Consider the following 24,079-nt stretch of genomic DNA (forward strand, 5'->3'; position numbering starts at 1 on the left):
ATTCCAGCTCTTATACTCAATACTTTGATTAATAAAGGCCAATGTACCAAAAGCTCTCTTTACGTCCCTATCTACTGGTGACGCCACTTTTAGCGAATTTTGTATCTGTATTCCCAGATCCCTCTGTTCTACTGCACTCTTCAGTGCCTTACCATTAACCCTGTATGTTCTACCTTGGTTTGTCCTTCCAACGTGCAATACCTCACACTTGTCTGTATTAAACTCCATTTGCCATTTTTCAGCCCATTTTTCCAGCTGGTCCAAGTCCCTCTGCAGGCTCTGAAAATCTTCCTCACTGTCTACTACACCTCCAATCTTTGTATCATCAGCAAATTTGCTGATCCAATTTACCACATTATCATCCAGATCATTGATATAGATGACAAATAACAATGGACCCAGCACTGATCCCTGTGGCACACCACTAGTCACAGGCCTCCACTCAGAGAAGCAATTTTCTACCACCACTCTTTGGCTTCTTCCATTGAGTCAATGTCTAATCCAATTTACCACCTCCCCATGTATACCTAGCGACTGAATTTTCCTAACTAACCTCCCATGCAGGACCTTGTCAAAGGCCTTACTGAAATCCATGTAGACAATATCCACTGCCTTCCCTTCATCTACTTTCCTGATAACTTCCTCAAAAAACTCCAATAGATTGGTCAAACATGACCTACCATGCACAAAGCCATATTGACTCTCCCTAATAAGTCCCTGTCTATCCAAATGCTTGTAGATTCTGTCTCTTAGTACTCCCTCCAATAACTTACCTACTACCAACGTTAAACTCACCGGCCTATAATTTCCCGGATTACTTTTCGATCCTTTTTTAAACAACGGAACAACATGAGCCACTCTCCAATCCTCCGGCACCTCACCCGTAGACAGCGACATTTTAAATATTTCTGCCAGGGCCCCCGCAATTTCAACACTAGTCTCCTTCAAGGTCCGAGGGAACACCCTGTCAGGTCCCAGGGATTTATCCACTTTAATTTTCCTCAAGACAGCAAACACCTCCTCCTTTTCAATCTGTACAGTTTCCATGATCTCACTACTTGATTCCATCAATTCCATAGACTTCATGCCAGTTTCCTTAGTAAATACAGACGCAAAAAACCTATTTAAGATCTCCCTCATTTCCTTTGGTTCCGCGCATAGCCGACCACTCTGATCTTCAAGAGGACCAATTTTATCCCTTACAATCCTTTTGCTCTTAATATACCTGTAAAAACTCTTTGGATTATCCTTTACTTTGACTGCCAAGGCAACCTCATGTCTTCTTTTAGCCCTCCTGATTAATTTCTTAAGTATTTTCTTGCACTTCTTATACTCCTCAAGCACCTGATTTACTCCCTGTTTCCTATACATTTCATACAACTCGCTCTTCTTCTTTATCAGAGTTGCAATATCCCTTGAGAACCAAGGTTCCTTATTCCTATTCAATTTGCCTTTAATCCTGACAGGAACATACAAACTCTGCACTCTCAATATTTCCCCTTTGAAGGCTTCCCACCTACCGATCACATCTTTGCCAGAGAACAACCTGTCCCAATCTACGCTTCTGCTATCTCTTCTGCTTCCGGCTGACGCTTGTCTGCTCGGCTGTGACCCCTTAGTCTACCTTTATTTGTAGACAAAATTCAGTAAATCCATCATTTTAAGTCAAGCCATATTGCCATTTGGAAAAGAATTTGAGAACTGGGATGATTTACCCCGCTGAACAACTTTGTTAATAGCTTCACATTGTACACAAAAATACTATAATTATTTTTTAAGAAATTTTTTGAAAACTTGTAATTCATGTGAGAAAAGATTGACCAATAAATTTAAAAGATATGAACTTGTGGATACTTTTGTGGATTTCACTGTGCAGATTATCTGCTTTGACATGGGACTCCTGAAAAGTGCCCCAAATGAGGGGCAGTCCATTCGTGAATGTTGCAAATAATTTGGGATACTTATTACCCATCCATCCCTATAAGACTAAACAAGGTCTTGGCTTTTTCTCAAGGCTAATTGGCTGTAAGCTAAATTAGATTTTTTTGTAATTTTTCTGAGTTATTGTTGAAATAATTGACTGAATTCCCAACAGTAAAGGACCTTACAGTCAGTATTATTTATTCAGGGGTTTCAGGGCCACAAGCTGTGAATTTCCTGTTATTAACTTAAATAAATGAAAAATTAGGATTTTGGGAATAAAATTCCCAACTAATGCCTTGTTAGGCAATTAAATGTGCCCTCAAATTTACCTAGTATCATACGATAATGTATGAAATCAATCTCAGAAAATGGAAATAAAGACCATTAACTTTTAGTTTTAATTTGTGAAGAGACTGAAATTGTTTTTGTTGTGAAATAACGAGAGGAAAATTCAGATGAATAAATAACACAGAAAAGAACAAATTATTTATATAATTTTGACTATTGAACAATCTGCTTCTTTGTTTATATTTCAGAACCTAGAGATGATGTGGTCTACCGGTTTATGGTTCCTTGGATTGGTATGTACTATGATCAATAATCATTGGAGTATTGCTTTATCACAAACTGCACAATATGTTAGTAACTTTTCAGAGACCCTCCCCATCACTGTGACCCTTATCATTTCTGTACAGCCCTATGGATGCCTGTACGCGTCCACCTCAAATAAGCAAAACGACAAGAAAAAATTGATTCTAAAATGTCAGAAGATCACTGTAAGGACATGGCAGAATTTCCATACTTTTACAAAACAAAGTCAGGCAGAATCACAGATCACAGCACATCTTAATACATTCTATTTTGAGCAGATGGGAATGGATATCTGCACCCACCCCGATCGCCTCCAGTGCACCTGAATCCACAGCCACCCCTGTGGAGATAAGTGAGTCCACGGACAGTGAGCCTGTGGAAAGCATATGGACCAGCAACTGTCCCTGCCTGTGTCCTTAGATCCTGTGTAGATCAGCTAACAAGGGTATTTGGAAATGTTTTTAATCTTTCCCTGCTTCAATCTCGGGTTCTCCCATACATAAGGAGACTACTATCATCCCATTATCTAAGAACAACAAGATAACATACTGCAACACTACTGCCCAGTGACTCTGACATCTACTATCATGAAGTGCTTCGAGAAGCTGGTCATGACACATTAACTCCAGCCTTCAGACAACCTCGACCCACTACAATTCGCCTACTGCTGGAAGATGGCAGACACAATCTGCCAGGCCTTACACTCACCTCTGGAGCATCTACACTGTAAAGACGCCTGTGTCAGACTATTGTTTATTGACTACAGCTCGACTTTCAATACTGTAATTCCAAGCAAACTTATCACCAAACTCCAGATGCTGTGAGTCAATACCTCATTCTGCAACTGGATCTTTGACCTTTTTGACCAACAGACTGCAGTCAGTAAGGACAGGTAGCAACACCTTCACCATGGTTATTCTCAACACCTGGCACTCCACAATGTTGCCTCCTCAGCCTCCCACTCTACTCCTTGTATATTCATCACTGCATGGCCAGTTTCTGCTCCAACTCCATCTATAGGTTTGCAGATGATATCTCCGTAGTGGGCCACATTTCATATAACAATGAGCTGGAGTACAGAAAAACGCTATCATGGACAGTCCCAAGCCCAACTGCAAAAGGAGAAGTGTTGTGTATGAGGCTAGCAACCCCATCCTGTAAAAGCCCAGTGCTAAAGAAATGCCAATAGAGACTCCAGAGACCTTATTCGTGGGAGAGGAAGGACCTTCAAGGACGGTCTACACCCGGGAATAACTTGAAAGACTGGCCCAGATAGAGGACTGTTGTTGGCGGCCTATGCCTCAGTTGGGTATGGGCTTAATAAGGAAGTAAGTAAAGCAAGGGCAAGGAGATAGAGACCTTGGTAAAATGGTGTCATGACAACAAACTTTTCTTCAATGTCAGCAAAACAAAGGGGCTGGTCATTGACTTCAGGAAGTGGAGTGGTGCACATGTTCCTGTCTACATCAGCAGTGCTGAAGCTGAGAGGGTGGACAGCTTCAAGTTGCTAGGAGTGAGTATTACGAATAACCTATTCTGGACCAGCCATGTAGATGCCATGGCCAAGAAAACTCATTAATGCTTCTACTTCCTCAGGAAGCTAAAGCAATTTGGCATGACCTGTCAATCCTTACCAATTTTTATCAGTGCACTATAAAAAGCAAACTGTCTGGACGCATAGCGGTTTGATATGGCAACTGCTCTGTATGTGACTGCAAGAAACCGCAGAGAGTGGTGGACACAGCCTAGCACGTCACAGAAGCCACCCTCCACTCAATGGACTCCACCTACAGTTATCGCTGTCTCAATAAAGCAACCAGTCTAATCGAAGAACTACCCACGCTTGACATTCTCTCTTCTCCACTCTTCTAGTGGGCAAAAGATAAAAAAGCCTGAAAACACCTGCATCTACCCTGTTATTATAAGACTGTTAATGGTTCCCCGGTATGACAAGATGGACTCTTGACTTATAATCTACCTTGTTATGATCTTCACTGTTTATCTGCCCTGCGCTTTCTGTGGAGATATTACAATTTATTTTGTATTATTATTATTTTACCTTGTTCTACCTGAAACTCTCTTTTACTGGGCGTCTCTGGAAATGCGACTTGTTAGCCCCTCGCTAACAGCCAATGGATTCCGCAGTGAGAAACCCACCTTTCTCAGGCTTCATAGTCTAGGGTGTAAATGGCTTTGGTCCCACCAAATCCATGGGGTTGGGATGTCTCACCCACCCAAACCACAGTTTGTGTGAATGCTGTGTGATTTACCGCCCCTGGCAATCGCCCTTCAGCAAGAAATAACAGATCATACACTGCATAAAATTAATAAATATATTTAAGAATGTTAACTTAAGCAAACAGTTATTAAAGGGGAAAAAAAGAAAAACCAGAAAGGGCCTATTATACTTATACAGTCACATGTGCACGGTGCAGCTCAAATCTTGAAGTTGTCATGTGCTGGACCCTCGGTCTGCGTGAAAGCACACACTACCTTCTGAAGGTCGCTCTAAAACCATCTTGAACAACCGGGTCTCCCACAGGAGTATTGGTCCTTCCTCCTCGAAGCCATTCATCTGCACAAAGCACCTTGTGCATCAGGGATGGCATCCTCCACCATCTTTCCCCCTGTCTTCTCCCAGTTCCCACCAACAAAAACCTCTCCACCCCGCAATCTCTAGAACCTTCTCCCGATTCTACCATCCTGATTGGCTGACACCTCATTTCCAAGGTGAAAAACAAAGCCTCTTATCTCAGCCCAAACCCAAACAGGCTGAAAGCAGAACAGACTGCTCTTACAGAACTGCTAAAGTGAAATACCTACAGCTAACAGTAAAAATCTTAACCAGGACATTACACACCTCAACGCACTGGGTAATTGTTTGATCCCTATGAACAGTATGCAAGCCATGCTTTTCTCTGTATATCAGTACATGTGACAATCATAATTCCCATAACCTTTCTCATATTTCTTGAAGTTTTTGCCATCTGAAGATTTAGCAGTCTTAGTCCTAAATATTCTCAGAGGTTTTGTATTGTTAGTCCATTGAAGTGAAGAATTCCAAAGCAACATAACCATTCAAGTGAAACAGTCTTTCATTACCTTATTCTTACAAAGTAGATGGGTCTTCTGCTAATTGTGAGACTAGGATCCTTAGAGCAGACACTGAGCTTCCACACTGTCAAATCCCTTAAAAAATGTATATACTGTGTGTCAAGAAGATCACTTTTCTTTTAACTAAATTTCTGAAAATATAGGCCATTTTATTCAATCACTCCTAATAAATCAGTTCTCTATTCACAGAAATCAAAGCCAGTGATTCATTATTAGAGGTAAGCATATTCTTCTGTGGAGAGACCAATCCTTATGTGAAAATCAACAAAAAACTGCAAGTACTGAAAATCTGAAAATAAAACAGAAAATGCTAGAAACACTCAGCAGGCCAGGCAGCACCTGTGGAAAGAGAAAGTCTTAACACTTTAGGTCCGTGACCCTTCATTGGACCTGTAACAGCTAACACACCAGTGACCCCTATTTCCATCCAGGGGGTCAGTGTGGACATGGTGGAGGATTACAAATACATGGGGATAAGAATTGACAATAAACTGGACTGGTCAAAGAACACTGAGGCTGTCTACAAGGAGGGTCAGAGCCGTCTCTATTTCTTGAGGAGACTGAGGTCCTTTAACATCTGCCGGACGATGCTGAGGATGTTCTACGAGTCTGTGGTGGCCAGTGCTATCATGTTTGCTGTTGTGTGCTGGGGCAGCAGGCTGAGGGTAGCAGACACCAACAGAATCAACAAACTCATTCGTAAGGCCAGTGATGTTGTGGGTATGGAACTGGACTCTCTGATGGTGGTGTCTGAAAAGAGGATGCTATCCAAGTTGCATGCCACCTTGGACAATGTCTCCCATCCACTACATAATGGTTGGGCACAGGAGTACATTCAGCCAGAGACTCATTCCACCGAGATACAACATAGAGCATCATAGGAAGTCATTCCTGCCTGTGGCCATCAAACTTTACAACTCCTCCCTTGGAGGGTCAGACACCCTGAGCCAATAGGCTGGTCCTGGACTTACTTCCTGGCATAATTTACATGTTACTATTTAATTATTTATGGTTTTATTACTATTTAATTATTTATGGTGCAACTGTAACAAAAACCAATTTCCCTCGGGATCAATAAAGTATGACTATGACTATGACTAACATTGACTGTTTGCTTCTTCTATGTGTTACTTATATGTGTAGCAAGAAAGACTTCATTATTTCTCTTAGATTCCAATTTTACACCAACTAACCCCTATTTTTCAGTTCATGTAAGTGGGCCACCCAATTCCTCTGCAGTTTAATGTTTACATGTAAAAAGATTCTCCTATTCTCTTTTTTTTATTGAAGAATAATTTCACAGTTCACTATTTTTCTTACCACCTTCCATCTTCGTAGCCAGTTGCCTAAACAGTCAACACTTCCTTGCTTTCACGTGGCTAAGTCAAGGGAAGGCCTAGATTTTCCTTATTGGATTTAAGAAGCACTTCTGCCTCTTTTAACCCCAGTTAAACTTGGAAGAAGTAAGAGATTAAAATGCACATCTTTATGCCTCTCTGGCCCAGCTTTGCTTCCCACCATTGAAACCACAACAGTTTGCCTTCTTTCCTAGTACAGCTAGCTTCATGTGTCTGTCACTGTTCAGCACAACAGGTTCAAACTGAAGGCACCAGAAGTGGAGCAGGTTAACAGATGGTAAATCCTCGAGCTAATTTTAATTGATATCTTGCCCTGGATAAGCTCATTCTCATTGTATCATGTACTGAGCAAACACGCTGATGAAAATGTAAACTGTATGTGCTACAAGTTTGCTATTAATTTTAAAAATGCCTAATAAATCTCTACCTATTGTTAGCTTGCTGTAACATTGAACTTCACAATTGTTTTTGCATACAAGTAGGCAAATATAATGCTTAGAACTTAGCGATGCACACAAAACATTGGAGGAACTCAGCAGGCCAGGCAGCATCTTTGGAAAAAAGTACAGTCATTTCAGGCCAAGACCCTTTGGTGGGACTGGAGAAAAAGAGATTATGCCTAGAAATTATTTTGCTTTCTAATCCACTTCTCTGCTCCTTCCCGGAAGGAGCTAATTTAATCGGTATTGTCCACCATTGGCTGTACCTGTACTTCACCCTGTTCCTCCCCAGTAAGTTGACATTTTTCATGTGAGAGATGAAGTAGTGAAATACAGCAGTATGCTAGATCAAGAGGCAGTCATGAAACCAGTGCATTTTTAATGATAACACACTGCAAATTAAGCAAGAGTAACCATCTTGGCTAATTTTAGCTTTCCAGCCCTCAGGAGCTCTGAGGCTGAATTATCAAACTGTCACCTTAGCTGAAGTAATCTGAATAAGAAATTAAATGTTTGAATCTTCCTAATTTCTAGGTTTTAGTTCCATATTTTTCAATGTATTTATCAACTGAATCATTGGGAGGGCTCCATAACTGCTTCATTTCAAATTAGCCATCCAACTCTTTACAGGAGCAAAAGTCTTTCAATTTAACTAGCAGATTGAAAGGGTGCATAATGCTTGTATTTAGAAATAATACTCTATGAACTTCAGGTGACCACTTGCTAATATCCAGTGGTCAGAAGTGGTATCGTCATCAGCGACTATTGATACCTGGGTTCCACTACTATGTATTAAACCTTTATGCGCAGGAAATCACAGAGGCCACTAGAATCATGCTGGTATGTATATTGAGACTTCTGATAACTCTTAATTGTGACTTTCCAGTAAGATTGGGATACTGGTTATTGAAAGGAGTATTAGCTATTTACACTTGCAGCATTTTTACCATCCAGACCCCACTCTTTGTGTGATTCTTACATGAAATGTGTTTGTACCATTTGATGGGAACTTAGAACCAAACAACTTTTAGATGAATTTCCTAGTGAACTCCCCCTAATGGATTAGCATAATGTTGACAGAATATTATTGGAGATTCTGTTCATATGGTTAAGATACAGGGCAAAAGCAAAATAATATACTCCACCCATTATATAGAAATACATTTCTAGCTGAAAGAATATCTATAAAGTCAAGAGTCACAACCCTTTAGGAACCTGTACTTAGAGTCTTCAGTTTGATATACTTTTCCACAAAGATTCTACTTTTCAGGTGAGTACCTATAATTCCCATTTCCCACTGCTACAAAGACATGGTTATAACTTTCCATGGCTTCTCCACTCTTTCCGTCTCCTCATATTTCTGTAAATCAGTCAGTGCAATATCCCAACAACACTGATTTTCTAAATAAAGTGCCTAATTTTGTGCGTGGGAGTGAATTAGCAAGTAACCGAGCTGGTTGTGTGGATGAATTTGTAACAGAGGAACATAAACTGCAATATAGGTCCAGAGACTCGCTGATGGCTGGGACACTATTTGTCTCTTCATCACAGTCATCATTAGCACCGTGAAAAAGAATGACTTTCCTTCTTCCTTTCATCTTTTTTCCCATCATTATTGTCTTCTTGCTCTCAACTGTCTTTCATTCTCTGTAATGGATTTGCTGAAAAGAAACTTTTACCTGCATTAATCTATAACTAAGTAGATTGAGAAGGTTTTTAATGTTTTGAAATTTACAATCGTAGAGGTGTTCACTCAATGAACTTAATATTAGTGCAGTGTTATCAATGTTGGTGAATCCCCAGCCCAGAGGATATGGGATCTCTTGTTGCTCCTCAGCAAGGTCATTTTTGAGAATCGATTCTTAAGTGTAATGGATATCCCCTCTGGGGGCTAATTAGGTTAAAACTAACAATTAATGACTAATCCCTCTTGAATCACATTGGAGATACCATATTATAACTGCACCAGAATGAATTTTAAGGTGCTACATACAAGAAATTACTGTTTGCAGAGACAAAGGATTTGATCCCTTTTGATTCCCTTATGAAGGAAATAGAGGCTGGATAATATGTTAGATCCTGTGGCACTCATTAAGAACAGGAAGCAGCTAATTTATGGTAAACACAAAATAATCTGCAGATGCTGTTGTCAAAGGAACACTCACAATGCGCTGGAGGAACTCAGCAGGTCAGTCAGCATCAGTTGAAAAGATTAGTCGACATTTCGGGCCGAAACCCTTTGTCAGGACTGAAGGAAGAACTTTGGGGAGGGTTTGAAGAATGCTGGTGGTTGAAAAAAACAGTAATTTGAAAGACAAAGGGGTGGGGGAGGGGAAGCAGGGAGGTGATTGGCAGGAGAACAATGCGCAGTAGTAGAAGGAGGTGGAACTATGAGGGAGGTGATGTGAAATAGGGATAGAGGAAGGGAGGGGGAGTGAATTACCGGAAGTTGGAGAATTCTATGTTCATACCAAGGGGCTGGAGACTACCTTGACAGTATATGAGGTGTTGCTCCTCCAACCTGAGTTTAGCCTCATCATGGCAGTAAAGGAGGCCATGTATGGACATATCCAAATGGGAATGGGAAGCAGAGTTGAAATAGGTGGCTGCTGAGAGATCCTGTCTGTTGTGGCGGACGGAGTAGAGGTGCTCGACGAAGCGGTCCCCCTGCGTCGGGTTTCACCGATGTAGAGGAGGCCGCACCGGGAGCACTGGATGCAATATATGACCCCAACAGACTCACAAGTGAAGTGTTGACTCACCTGGAAGGACTGTTTGGGGCCCTGAATGGCAGCAAGAGAGGAGGTGTAAGGACAGGTGTAGCACTTGTGCTTACAGGGATAAGTGCCAGGTGGGAGATCCGCGGGGAGGGATGCGTGGACCAGGGAGTCGCAGAGGGATCGATCTCTGCGGAAAGCAGAGAAGGGTGGAGAGGGAAAGGTGTGCTTAGTGGAGGGGTCCTGTTGAAGGTGGCAGAAGTTGCGGAGGATAATGTGCTGGATCCGGAGGCTGGTGGGGACAAGGGGAACTCTATCCCTGTTGTGGTGGCGGGAAGATGGGGTGAGGGCCGAAGTGCGGGAAATGGAGGAGATGCGGGTGAGGGCATCATTGATCACCATAGAAGGGAAACCACGATCCTTAAAGAAAGAGCACATTTGAGATGTCCTGGAATGGAAAGCCTCATCCTGGGAGCAGATGCGGCGGAGACAGAGGAACTGGGAACAGGGAATGGCATTTTTGCATGTGGCGGGGTGGGAAGAGGTATAGTCGAGGTAGTTATGAGAGTCAGTGGGCTTGTAGAAGATGTCAGTGGACAGTCTGTCTCCAGAGATGGAGACCGAGAGATCGAGAAAGGAGAGAGAAGTGTCTGAGATAGACCAAGTGAATTTGAGGGCTGGGTGGAAGTTAGAAGAAAAGTCGATGAAAATGACGAGCTCAGCATGGGTGCAGGAAGCAGCACCAATGTAATCGTCAATGTACCGAAGGAAAAGTTGGGGAGCAGTACCAGAATAGGTTTGGAGCACAGACTGTTCCACATAACCAACGAAGAGGCAGGCGTTGCTGGGTCCCATGCGAGTTCCCATAGCTACACCCTTAGTCTGAAGAAAGTGGGAAGAGACAAAAGAGAAGTTATTAAGTGTGAGAACCAGTTCCGCCAACCAGAGGAGGGTAGTGGTGGTGGGGACCTGGTGAGGTCTATTATCCAGGAAGTAGCGGAGGGCTTTGAGGCCTTCTTGATGGGGAATGGAGGTGTATAAGGATTGGACATCCATAGTGAAAATGAAGCGGTTGGGACCGGGGAACTGGAAGTTATTGAAGGGGTGGAGGGCATGGGATGTATCGCGGATGTAGGTGGGGAGGGACTGAACTATGGATGACAAAATGGAGTCCAGGTAGGCAGATACAAGTTTGGTTGGACAGGAGCAGGCAGAAACTATGGGTCTACCGGGGCAGTCAGGCTTGTGTATCTTTGGGAGGAGGTAAAACCAAGCGGTACGCGGTGTGGGAATAATGAGTTTAGCTAATTTATGGCCTTGCCTGACCTGATCCAATTTCTATGGTTTTTGTAGCAATTCTCTAAAGGTCTTTGGTGACAATGCCACACAATTTGAGGTACATTTGCATGAATTTCCTGGAGAGGATACAGAATTAGGTCTCACTGAATATTGTTTTATTTCTTTTTGAAATGACTGCCTTCCTCTTTGGCTTTCTATGTTAGACCACTAATGCAAGATTATATTAATACATTGTACAGGAGGCATACATTACAACTACCAAGATGTGAATTTTACATTGCAAACAATTTCTTAATAATCTCTAAATCTCCCTAAATATGAATGGTTCCACTCTGCTATGGCATGGAATAACTTCATTCATAATGTAAAATTGACTTAGGATTTGTTGCAGATAATTATATATTTAAGTAAACTGACTGTGCAAATGTTAATAGTGCTAGCTTGGCGAGACATTGGTAAGTGGGAGTCTTAATTCATTGATAAATATCTCAGTGCAGGAGTTCCCAACCCGTTTTATGTCATGGACCAATATCATTAAGAAAGGGGCCTTTGAACCCCAGATTGGGAAGTGCTGTCTTAGAGCCATGTTAAATTTTGTTTGGATGCCTGAATCATAATCAGGGCTAAAACTCAAGGTGGTTATCTTTTCCTTAGCCTAAGATTTCCCTAACTTCTGTAGCTAAGCACTCAATATAGCAGTGCAATATTTCATATGAGAGATTCTGCAGATGCTGGATGAAGGGCCCCAGATGAAGGGTTTAGGCCCAAACGTCGACTCTTTATTCCTGTCCATAGACGCTACCCAACCTGCTGAGTTCCTCCAGCGTTTTGTCTGTGTTGATGTGAATAACATATCTTTTTCCATAGGACAAATGGGAACTACTCAGCACGAATGGAAAATCAGTGGAACTCTACCATCATTTCAGCCTTATGACACTAGATAGTATTCTGAAGTGTGCCTTCAGTTACCATAGCAATTGTCAGATTGAAAGGCTAGAAATTTTTAATGCCGTATTTTTATTATTAATGGTTGCCCACTGTTCAATATTAAAATAAAACAGGAGTCATGCTCTATCCTACTCATTAGCAGCCTTGCATGCCTCCCAATGTCCACTTACAGTCGCAAACACGAGGAAATCTGCAGACGCTGGAATTTCAAGCAACACACATAAAAGTTGCTGGTGAACGCAGCAGGCCAAGCAGCATCTCTAGGAAGAGGTACAGTCTACGTTTGGGGCCGAGACCCTTCGTCAGGCCCGTCCACTTACAGTGCTTGTTTTCCTTCTTCTAATCCCGTGGTTAGTATGAATAATATTTTCTGATCAAATTCCTCCTTTTTTGTTTAACATGGCTGTTATTTATTATTAGTCACTTTATAGTTTATTAGTTTAAGTAACTAACTAGTTACATAATACAATAAAAAAGCATAGGAATTGATTGACAGATTTACTTTTCACTTTAACCTTTTCTGCTTTTTCTCCTTCTGCCTTTCACTCTCTCATTTCTCCTCTCTCATCTCAATGACTCCTGTTCATTTATACCAGCCCTTCTGCATACCATGTCCATAAGACCAAAAGACATAGGAGGCGAAATAGGCCATTTAGCCCATCGAGACTGCTCACCGATCCATCATGGCCAATCCATCTGCCTTCTTGCCATAACCTTTGAAGCCTTGACCAATCAGAAAACTATTGACTTTTGCTTTAAATATACCCACAGACTTGGCCTCCACTGCAGTCTGTGGCACAGCATTCCAGAGATTCACTACCCTCTGGCTAAACAAATTCCTACTTATCTCTGTTCTAAAGGGTCACCCCTCAATTTTGAGGCTGTGTCCTCTAGTTCTGGATACCGCCCCCCCCCCCCCCGCCACAGGAAACATCTTCTCCACCTCCACCCTATCTAGTCCTTTCAACATTCAGTAGGTTTCAATGAGATCCCCCGCATTCTTCTAAATTCCAGTGAGTACAGGCCCAAAGCTGCCAAATGTTCCTCATATGTTAACTCCTTCATTCCTGCAATCATCCTCTTGAACCTCCCCGGACCCTTTCCAATGACAACACATCCTTTCTGAGATATGGGGCCCAAAACTGTTTATAATACTCCAAGTGCAGGCTGACCAGTGTCTTATAAAGCCTCAGCATTACCTCCTTGTTTTAATATTATATTACCTTTGAAATAAATGCCAACATTGCATTTGCCTTCTTTACCACAGACTCAACCTGTAAATTAACCTTCTGGGAGTCTTGCACAAGGATTCCAAAGTCCCTCTGCACCTCTGATATTTGATTTTTCTCCCCATTCAAATAATAGTCTGCACTTTTGTTCCTTTTACCAAAATGCATTATCATACATTTCCCAACACTGTATTCCATCTACCCCTTTTTACCCATTTTTCCAATTTGTCTAAGTCCTTCTGCAATAGCATTGCTTTCTCAGCACTACCTACCACTCCAGCTATCTTTGTATCATCTTCACACTTTGCCACAAAGCCATCAATTCCATTATCTAAATCATTGACAAACAATGTGAAAAGTAGTGGTCCCAATACTGACCCCTGAGAAACACCACTAGTCACTGGTAGCCAACTAGAAAAGGCCCCCTTTATTCCCACTCACTGCCTCCTGCCTGTCAGCCATTCCTCTATCCATGCCAGTATCTTTCCTGTAATGACATGGGATTGTATCTTGTTAAGTAGGCTCATGTGTGGCACCTTAACAAATGCTTTCTGAAAATCCAAGTAAGTGACACCCACTGCCTGTCCTTTGTCCACCCTGCTTGTTACTTCCTCGAAGAACTCTAACGGATTTGTCAGGCAAGATTTCCCTTTACAGAAACAATGTTGACTTTGACTTATTTTGTCATTAATCTCCAAGTACCCCAAAACATCATCCTTAATAATAGACTCCAACACTTTCCCAGGGTTAGGTAACTGGCCTATAATTTCCTTTATTTTGCTTTCCTCCCTTCTTAAAGAGTGGAATGACATTTGCAATCTTCCGGTCCTCCAGGACCATGCCAGAATCAAGTGATTCTTGAAAGATCATAACCAATGCATCTGCCATCTCTTCAGGAACCTCCTTCTGAACTCTGGAATGTGGTCTTCTGGTGCCATCTGCCTTAAGACCTTTCAGTTTGCCCAGCACTTTTTCCTTTGTAATAGCAATGGCACTTACTCCTGCTCCCTGACACTCACGGACTTCTGGCACACTGCTAGTGTCTTCCACAGTGAATACAGATGCAAAGTACCCATTAAGTTCATCTGTCATTTCTTTGTCTCCCATTACTACCGCACCATTTTCCAGTGGTCCGATATCAACCCTCACCTCCCTTTTACTCTTTATATAAATGAAAAAGCTTTTAGTATCTTGCTTTATATTATTGGCTAGTTTGCCCTCATAGTTCATCTTTTCTCTTCTTATGGCCTTTTTAGTCACCTTTTGTTGGATTTTAAAAACTTCCCAATCACCTACTCACTTTTGCTACATTTTATGCCCTTTCCCTAGCTTTAATGCAATCCTTAATTTCCCTTGTCAACCGCAGTTGCCTACCCCTGCCATTTGAGAACAAGTTCTTCTGTGGGACATATCTATATTGTGCCTTGTGAACTATTCCCAGAAACCTCAGCCACTTCTGCTCTGCCGTCATCCCCACCAGTATCCCCCTCCAATCCACCTGGGCAAACTCCTCTCTCAAGCCTCTGTGATTCCCTTTATTCCATTGTGATACTGGTACATCTGACTTATGCTTCTCCCTCTCAAATTGCAGTATGAATTTAATCATATTATGATCACTGTCTCTTACTGTTTCCTTTACCTTAAGCTCCCTAATAAAATCTGGATTATTACACAACACCCAATCTAAGATAGCCTTTCCCTCAAGCACAAGCTGCTGCAAAAAGCCATATTGCAGGTATTCAACAAATTCCCTCTCTTGCATACCGACACCAATCTGATTTTCCCAATCCCCTTGCATATGGAAGTCCCTACTACAATTGTGGCATTCCCCATATTACTTGACCTTTCCAGCTCCCTTTGCAATCTCAACCCCACATCTTGGCTACTATTTGTAGGTCTATATATGATTCCCAAATTGTTTTTTTTACCTTTGCAGTTTTTAACTCCACATAATGATTCGATATTCTCTGACCCTATGTCACCTCTTTCTTTTTTTTTAAATTTTATTTTTATTTGGATAAGGAGTTCACAATTATCATGTACTTTTTTCACACATATAACCTTTTCCATTTTTTATATGTATAAAACTACAATTATTTATACATTCTTAAGTACACATTGAGATGATATAAAAGCAAAATAAACATTTAAATAGATAATTATGTACTGTGGTAAATCTAACCTATTAGGCTAAGTAATGAAATTAGTTGTTAAGAAAAATGGTAATAATAGTTTCCATACAACCCTTCTGGACCATTTCCACTGGTCCAAAATGTTGCATACAAGCCTATATACCAACCACTGTAGGTGTTTATATCCTAATTTGTTCGTGCTTGTTCCTGCCCGCAGACATAATTATCCAATCCCTATGTACTTATTTACTTAATTTTTCCATTTTTTTTTATCCCTTTCCCAAATCTTTCCCTTTACTTGTGTTAATTCTCTATTTTCCAAAAAAAAACAACAAACATTTAGACTAGGGGTTCTTACGTTAGCAATATTACTGTGTTGATGAGAAGAGCAATATAAATCATTAGGAGAGTCATCTAAAGTCTGCTCGCATTGGGGTTATATATTCAATCCATTTATTCCAGATTTGATAAAATGTTTCTTTTTGAGTTCTCAGGGAGTAGGTCAACTTTCCCATTTTAAATATTTCCAAGATAATTTCGTACCAATCTTCTAATGTAGGTGGTATTGGATTTAGCCATTTTCTAGTGATTGATTTCTTACTTGCCGCTAAGAGGGCCTGCAGCAACTTTATATCTTCCTTCTGTTCAAGGAACAATACATGCCCCAAATAGAGCGTCTCAAAGTTCAGAGGTATCTGGGACCTAAGTACCTTAACTAATGTTCTATGAATACCTTCCCAAAATAGACTTAATTTAGGGCAATCCCAGAAAATATGAAAATGATTTGCCTCCTTAGAGCCGCACCTTCTCCAACACATCACATTTGTATCTTTATACTTTTCCTGATATGGGGTCTTGAAGTATCTTATAATGTTTTTCCAACAATGTTCTCTCCAAGTCAAAGAATTAGTCGAGGACCATTGAAAGCAGCAGCTTTTCCCCCAAGCCTCCTCTGAAAGTACCAACCCCGCTTCGTTCTCCCACTTCTCTTTAATATACAGTGTATTTACATTTTTAGCATGGGAGAGTGCATTATATAGGCAAGAAACTGATTTACTAGGTATTGAACTGCAAGCCGAATTCAGAATCTTGAAAAATTCTAATTCTACTGTTGATAGGTCTGTATATCTACAACTCTGGTTAACATAGTTTCGTATTTGAAGGTACCTAAAAAAGTCATTATGTTCTAGGCCATGTTTGTCCTGCAGGATTTGGAAACTTTGTAATACTCTTTTATCTATAAATGAGAGGTAGGTTGTAAGACCTTTCTTTATCCATAGCTCAAATCTTTTATCTCCTCTGTTGGGAAGGAATTCGGTATCATATGCACACCATCTAAAGAGTTTTAGCATGTTATTAATTCCACATGAATTAACCACCTTCTGCCATACTTTTAATGTAAGATTTATCCAAGCATTATTAAATTTTTCCAACTGGGCCATCAATCCTTTGTCAGCTATTGAGGCCTGAAGAGGAAAACTGTCAACTAATCCAAATTCTATTTCCTTCCATCTAGCCTTATATTCCCTATTACACCAATATAACAGAGGGGTTATCTGTGAGGCATAAAAATAATTTCTCAGGCAAGGAAGAACCATACCTCCTCTTTCCTTCCCTAACTGTAAGGTGTTATATCGAATTCTAGGTTTCCTTCCTTGCCTAATGAAGCGGGAAATCCATTTGTCCCATTCCCTGAATTGATTATCATCCACCTCCACTTCCGTAAAGTACGGAAAAGATATAATAACCGAGGAAGAATATTCATTTTTATAGTATTTATCCTTGAATTTAAACTTAAAAAGGGGATAAGATTCCATCTATGCATATCTGCTTTTATCTCTGAGATTAATGGCCCATAATTTACCTGTGACAGTGTTGAAAGATCCTTCGGCAGGGTTATTCCTAAATATTTTAATGATTTAGCTTCCCACTTAAGATCGTATGTATCCTGCAATTTTTTGGATGGTGTATAATTTAGGGACATAACCTGCGTTTTCTTTACATTATTTTATAACCTGATATTTTCCCAAAGTCATCCAACAGTGTAAACAATCCTATAAATGATTTTTCTGGTTCACTCAGATAGACCAAAACATCATCTGCGAATAACGCCACTTTCTGTTCAATCCCTGCCACCTTGATACCTTTTACGATTTCGCTCTGTCTTATTAGTTGGGCAAGTGGTTCAATATATAGCGCAAAAAGGAGAGGAGAAATTGAGCATCCCTGTCTAGTGCCTCTCTCTAAAATGAAGAAGTCAGAGAGGTCCCCATTTATCTTAATTCGGGCTGTTGGGCTGTCATATAGAGTCTGAATTAATTTAATAAACCTTTCTTGAAAGCCGAATCTTCCTAACACTCTGTATAGGAATGCCCAACTAACCGAATCAAAAGCTTTCTCAGCGTCCAATCCTACTACCATTGTCTCTGTCTCGTTCTTATTAACCTGTTCTAATATGTGCAGAGTTCTCCTTATGTTGTCCTGTGTTTGTCTTTGTTGAATAAATCCAGTCTGGTCTAAATGGATTAGGCCAGGTAAAAGCTTTTCCGATCTGTGCGCTAATATAGATGTAAATAGTTTGTAATCTAAATTAAGAACACTAATTGGCCAATAATTGCCACATTCTAGTTTATCTTTACCCTCTTTAGGAATAACTGAAATAATCGCTTCTCTCCAGGAAGGTGGTATGTCACCTCTTTCTAAAGATGTAATTTCATCTCTTACCAACAGAGCTTATGCCTTCCTGTCTGTCCTTTTGATACAAAGTATATCCTTTGATATTAAGCTCCCAACTACAACCAATGACATGACTATGCCCATGCCAACTATCAATTACCTATCTATGCTAATCCAATTTCAACTATAGCCTTCAATGCTTAGGTTTCGAATGCTGTGAATATACATTCCTCAATATCTATCTCAGCCATGAAATAAAGGTGGGGAACAGCAAACTCTAGAAGTTAAGGTTGATACCACAGTAACTATAGTAAGGTAGGCTGCAGTTAAGAGCAGCACCTGAAGGATAAGTTTCTAGAAATGTTGTGACAATGGTCACAGCAAGGCAGGGGAGCTGTCTCAATGACTATCACCTAGTAGCAATCACATCTACTGTGATGAAGTGTTTGGAGAGGTAAGTCATGGCTCAGAAAACACTTGGACTGACTGCAATTTGCTGGCTGCCACAATGGGTCGACAGTGGATGCAATCCCAGTCCCTCCACTTGGCCTTGGACCACCTGAACAACAGCAGTACCTACATCAGACTACTGTTTATTGATAACCACTAGGTGTTGAACACCATCGTCACCTCAGTACTAATCAACAGACTTCAAAATCTGGGCCTCTGTACCTCCCTCTGCAATTGGATCCTTGACGTCCATATCCAGCACAGTCAGTGTGGATCCCCTCCTTGCTAACCATCAATGCAGGGACACCTCAAGGAAGTGTACTTAGCCTATGCTGCATTCCCTCTACACTCATGATTGCGTGGCTTGACACAGCTCGAACACCAAATATAAATTCAACAATGCCACCACTGCTGTCGGCAGAATTTCAGATGTCGATGAGGAGCCTGAAGACATGCACTCATTGTTTAGGAACAGCTTATTCCCCTCCACCATCAGACTTCTGAACAGTCAAAGAACCAATGTGTCCTACCTCACTAATTTTCTGATCTCTTTCTGCACGACTTATTTAATTATATATATTGTGGATTCCAGTTAATTGGATCATCAGTTAATTAGGGCAGGCTCTTTTATTTGGGACAACTCTAGAAGAACGAAAACTAATCAACAAAATAGCTGGGATTCCCTTTGTTCATTTGGGACACTATGCCACTTAACTGGGGCTGGAGACTGTTGCTGAACAGTTTCAAATTAGTGTTAGACACGTACACTTGTGTAGCCGTTAAGCGTTACACTGTGCTTAGTGTGAACAGTTCTAAATAGCGCCAGTTGCATGTGCTTGTGTTCAAAAAACAGTGATTTTTGGCACTGAAAATTGACAAGAAATAAGCAGCAAGACAATTCAGAACTAATTTGCTCACTGCAGTTCCAAGCATTCAGGCTTCAAGATGCCAGAGATGGTTGGGAGTGAAGAATGAAATGACTTCACTACTTCAATAAGTTAGCAACTACAAAGAATTTGAAGATATTGACATCATCTTGGATGTTGCAATGAAAGTGAAGAGTTGGAGGATGCAGTCATTGATAGCATTGTATAGAAGCAGTCCACAGTCCATAAAATCCACAGTGGATTCCAGTTAATTAGAACTCATAGGGACTACGACTTAAGCGGCTACCCCAATTAGAACATGTTCATGGAAATAATTAAATAGGTATAAAAAAAGACAAAGTCTCATTTAATTAACAAGTTATGTATTTAAATAGTCATAGTCATAATTTATTGATCCCAGGGGAAATTGGTTTTTGTTACAGTTGCATAATAAATAATAAATAGTAATAGAACCATAAATAGTTAAATAGTAATATGTAAATTATGCCAGTAAATTATGAGATAAGTCCAGGACCAGCCTATTGGCTCAGGGTGTCTGACCCTCCAAGGGAGGACTTGTAAAGTTTGATGGCCACAGGCAGGAATGACTTCCTATGACGCTCTGTGCTGCATCCCGGTGGAATGAGTCTCTGGCTGAATGTACTCCTGTGCCCAACCAGTACATTATGTAGTGGATGGGAGACATTGACCAAGATGGCATGCAACTTAGACAGCACCCTCTTTTCAGACACCACCGTCAAAGAGTCCAGTTCTATCCCCATAACATCACTGGCCTTACGAATGAGTTTGTTGATTCTGTTGGTGTCTGCCACCCTCAGCCTGCTGCCCCAGCACACAACAGCAAACATGATAGCACTGGCCACCACAGATTCGTAGAACATCCTCAGCATCGTCCGGCAGATGTTAAAGGACCTCAGTCTCCTCAGGAAATAGAGACGGCTCTGACCCTTCTTGTAGACAGCCTCAGTGTTCTTTGACCAGTCCAGTTTATTGTCAATTTGTATCCCCAGGTATTTGTAATCCTCCGCCATGTCCACACTGACCCCCTGGATGGAAACAGGGATCACCGGTACCTTAGCTCTCCTCAGGTCCATCACCAGCTCCTTAGTCTTTTTCACAGAATAAATTAGAACACTACCGATACTACTGGTGACTGTCTGTCGTATTCGACAATGACAGGAAATCTATGTGGGAGAGTTTTTAAAGTGGAACAGCCATTGCACTGGGGCAGTTCCACTCTCTCGACCTTGGAAGTCTCCGTCCAGTGATATGAGTAGACGTCACAACTGGAGTTTTCCCTGGTTGCAGTGGATGACCATGACCTCTTTTGTGCCTTGTCACGCCCTTCGCTCTCCACGTGGAGTTGTAGAACAGCCTTTCTGGCCATTAGATCTCACTGTAGATCTCATCCGCCCAGAATTCGCATGCTAGAACAGGGATATGAGACCTGCCAGCTATGCTCACTATTCGCTTTAAGCACAGTGTAGAGTCTAACAGCCACACAAGCACACGCAACTGACACTAGTTCAAAACTGTTCGACAGCAGTCTCCTAATCCAACCAAGGGGTCGTAGTGTCCCAAACAAATAAAGGGATTCCCTTTAGTTTTTGTTTTTTTAGAGTTGTCCCAAATAAGCAGCTGCCCTGATTAACCAATGTCCCAATTAACTGGAATCCACTGTATTTCTTATTGTAATTTATTTATTTTTTTTTTGAATTTATGTATTGCAGTGTACTGCTGCAAAAAAAAACAAATTTCACAACATATGCCAGTGGTATCAAACCAGGAGTGAGAAAGATCGGTCGGGTTGAGCAGTTTCTCAAAGAATCAATAAAAAAGTGTTTTAACAGCCGAACACAATTGATGCAGAATTTTATTGCTATTTTAGTGAAAGCAAGGAATGAATATTGTTCCAAGAATAACACATTAATGCGATTATTCGAATGAAATATAATTCTTTTGATTTGAATTTTTTTACTTTGTAGCCATAATTCATATATCCAGGCTGTGTATGAGCTCGGTTTCCTTGCAAGTCACGGATTTAAAACCTTTCACTATCATTATGACCTTGTCTACTAGTTCACTCCTCATGGATACTGATTCTAGAAAGCCTGTGACCCGGCACATGCACACACAGGTAAACAATAATTGCCAGCATGTCTCATTACTCAACATTATTTAAAGGAATTAGCAAAGCAGAATTTGAAAATCATTTATTTGCCTCTCCTTCCCTCTAAATACATTTTTATATTATTGACCTTGAAATTGCATTGGAATTATTCACTCTTGAATAACATTTCCCACAATTGCATTAGTCTGGAAAGTTGTAGGCTCATGTTGAGTGACTTAAGCTCTTAGACCAATAATTCCTCATTATGGTTTCCCTTTCCCTTTTGTTATTACACAGCCATACACTATGAATTGTTCTGTCTAGCTCTCTACTGGGTTACATTTATCCAAATGATTCTTTTACCAGACAAAGTGATACGCCAAAGGAAGGAAGCATTGAAAAATGAGAAAGAACTGGAAAGAATCAAGGAAAAGAAACCATGATTTTTTGGATATTCTTCGGGGCTCAAAGGTTGATACCCATAAGTAAACATGCTTATGAATACAGGTGTCCCCCGCTTTTCAAACATTCGCTTTATGAAACCTCACTGTTACGAAAGACCTACATTAGTAACCTGTTTTCGCTTTCAGAAGGTGTTTTCACTGTTACGAAAAAAAAGCACGCGATAAAAAAACAGCGCACGATAAAAGTCAGTGCACGCCCCGAGCAGCCGCTCTCCCCGGATTCGGAATGGCATTGCTTAAACACGTGCCTGTGAGCAGCCGTTTGCAAGATGAGTTCTAAGGTATCAGAAAAGCCTAAAAGAGTTCATCCTAAAGGTGTTACACTTGGCATAAAACTAGACATAATTAAGTGTTTTGATCGTGGTGAACGAAGTAAGGACAAAGTGCGTTTGGCTTGTGGAAGCTGACGAACATCATGTTGAAGAGGTTTTGGCATCCCATGACCAAGAATTGACAGATGAAGAGCTGATGCAATTGGACGAAAAAAGGATAACAATCGAAACTGAATGAGTAATAATAAAGTACGACTTTAATTTTGAAAGGGTATGTCGGTTTAGGGGATGTTTGCAGGATGGTTTGAGTCCTTACAAAGAACTGTGTGATAGAAAAATGCGCGAGGCTCAGCAGTCAAGCAAGCCTTCCACATCAGCCACAACAGATGACAAACCTCGACCTTCGACATCGAGGCGGGCAATCATAGGAGAAGATGAGCTGCCTGCTCTAATGGAAACAGAAGATGACGAGATGTCACCCCAGTGTCCCACCACCCCAACCCCCAGGCCACAGACAGATACCGGTTCGTGGAGAATGCAACGGTAGCCGGGAGGCACACAGCACATCTTTAAGAAAAAAGCCGAAACAAACATGCGAATTAATTAAGTGCCGCCCGACCCGTAATTGTCAGCCCAGATCATGGACGACGCAGTCAGAAATCGGCACTGATCTGGGCCGACAATTACGTGCCGGACGGCACCTAATTAATTAGCATGCTTGTTTCCGCTTTTTTCTTAAGGATGTGCTGTGTGCCTCCCGGCTACCGCTGGACACCTGCATGCTTCGCGGCAATGTATCGCGCGGCGGCCTGGAGGGTGGGGGCCACTGCACCACCCAACCTGCGACAACTCAGCCTAACACACCATCATCAGTGTGCTCGGCGCTGTCCCGATTCCAGTAAGTGATACTACACTGTACATACATTATTTCTACTTTAGATCGGCTGTGTATTTTTACGTGTTATTTGGTATGATTTGGCAGGTTCACAGCTTAAAGATTACTGGAGAGCGCTTGTGCCCCGTTTTTGCCAGTTGTGCTTGCGTGAGATTTTCTGCCGACGGCGCTTGTGTGAGATTTTCGCTACGGAGAACAGTTCAGTAATGATGGTGGAAAAGTATTTCTACTTTATATAGGCTGTGTATTTATCATATCATTCCTGTTTTTACTATATGTTACTGTCATTTTAGGTTTTATGTGTTATTTGGCATGATTTGGTAGGTTATTTTTGGGTCTGCGAACGCTCACAAAATTTTCCCATATAAATAAATGGTAATTGCTTCTTCGCTTTACAACATTTCGGCTTACGAACCATTTCATAGGAACAGTCTACCTTCGGATGGTGGGGGAAACCTGTATTTGTCTTTTCCACTTACTGTTAAAGTCAAAGTGATGATCATGTCATTCTCCAAAATTTCTGTGATGCCATGTGATAAATTATTTGTGCAACATTTTCAGTTTATTAGGTGAT

At 41.1% G+C, this 24,079-nt stretch overlaps 1 pseudogene; it reads left to right on the plus strand.

The window, feature by feature from the left end:
- Window positions 1-24,079, plus strand: part of LOC134354529 (cytochrome P450 4B1-like) — a 53,786-nt pseudogene that overhangs the window by 26,543 nt on the left and 3,164 nt on the right.

Source organism: Mobula hypostoma, chromosome 12 (genome assembly GCF_963921235.1).
Source record: "Mobula hypostoma chromosome 12, sMobHyp1.1, whole genome shotgun sequence".
In the NCBI taxonomy this organism is placed as follows: Eukaryota; Metazoa; Chordata; class Chondrichthyes; order Myliobatiformes; family Myliobatidae; genus Mobula; species Mobula hypostoma.